Source organism: Capra hircus, chromosome 8, assembly GCF_001704415.2.
Source record: "Capra hircus breed San Clemente chromosome 8, ASM170441v1, whole genome shotgun sequence".
Taxonomy (NCBI): Eukaryota; Metazoa; Chordata; class Mammalia; order Artiodactyla; family Bovidae; genus Capra; species Capra hircus.
The window spans coordinates 45,263,879-45,265,574 of NC_030815.1; the positions used below are offsets into that span (position 1 = coordinate 45,263,879).

The 1,696-nt window shown below is 45.4% G+C and overlaps 1 pseudogene; it reads right to left on the bottom strand.

The window, feature by feature from the left end:
• LOC102187219 lies at nt 325-1,256 on the bottom strand (annotated as a pseudogene).

Below are 1,696 nucleotides of genomic sequence, written 5' to 3' on the forward strand. Positions count from 1 at the left end.
TTAGTTACCTTTTTTGCTTGAACAGTCCCAAGGGAAATGGTTACCACAAATACAGCAGGCAAACTGTTTATTTAGACCAACCAATCTAGAACACAGTGTTGAACTAATTTCAGTCTCAAATTGTGCTGAACGCTCATCATTAGTACGGCACATTTTGGTCCGTGATGTGGTTTAATGCCAAGACAGATTCCAATTTGTTACAGAAACACATAGATTGCTTTGCTTTTTTTGTTTGTTTTGTTTATATATATATATATATATATATATATATATATATAGCCAGATATACTTCCACATACAAAGGCAAGTTTTCCCAAGAGGGATTTACAGGAAGCAGTCTGGGGTGCCCCGGGTCACATGAGGCTCTCCATGAGAGGTGCTGGGTCAAACTGAAGGAAGGAATATTTCAAAGTGTCATGTAATTCCATGATAGCAGCCTGGTTCCCACAACGGTAACAGTAATTGGGTGCACTGAAAATGGTAACCACGTTCCGATCGCGACACCAATTGTATCCCACCATTACAAGTTGGTGAGCACGAGAAACCAGTGTGAGACCATTAGCATGGTTAAACGTTTCAGAAATATCTTGTCCAGATGTGTAGCCAGCACCACGTGGTGAAATACCCCACCCACCACGATCATCTGGACCTGACCATAAGAGATCACACACTGGGCCCTCCTGTGGAACTAACTTCTTGTGAACGATCCAGGGCTCCTATAAGACCCAGTGTATCTATGGATGGAGAGAGGCCACCACGGAGGCAGAATACCCTGTCCATCTACTAAAGCTGTAAGTGGCAGATAATGCAAGAGATCTGTAAAATATTTCCAAACATTGGCATTTCTGTACTTTCGCAAACATTCGTCATAAAAGCCATATATTTGGGCAATTTGTCGGCTTTCCTGGTTTCCTCTCAGTATTGTAATGCGTTCTGGATAATGCACCTTTAATGCCACAAGAAGACTTACCGTCTCCACAGAATAATCTCTGTCTACATAGTCACCCATGAACAGATAGTTTGTATCTGGTGACTTTCCACCGATTCTGAAGAGTTTCATAAGATCATGGAATTGACCATGCACATCTCCACAGACGGTAACAGGACAACGGACCTCTTGTACATTTGATTCTTTTGTTAAAATTTCCTTAGCCTTTTCACACAGCGTCCAGACTTGGTTCTCATTGAGCCGTTTACACTCATTCAGCTGCTCGACCCCACTGGTTCAGGTCCTTACTGAACGCCTTGTCATCCATGTCGGCCCCGCCCCTCCGCTGCCGCCTCCTCCAGCCCCCCACCCCCCAACCCCCCGCGGGCCCTGCCCCGGGCGCCGCTCCCCTAGGTGCCCCCCCCTTCCCTCGACGCCCGCTGCCGCCAGCTCGCGGTTGGGGAGGAACCCACTTTATTTACTTTTAATTGATGGAATTCCAGTTGAGCTATTTCAAATCCTGAAAGATGATGCTGTGAAAGTGCTGCACTCAATATGCCAGCAACTTTGGAAAATTCAGCAGTGGCCACAGGACTGAAAAAGGTCCGTTTTCATTCCAACCCCAAAGAAAGGCAATGCAAAAGAATGCTCAAACTACCGCACAATTGCACTCATCTCACATTCTAGAAAAGTAATGCTCAAAATTCTCCAAGCCAGGCTTCAGCAATACGTGAACCGAGAACTTCCTGATGTTCAAGGTGGTTTTAG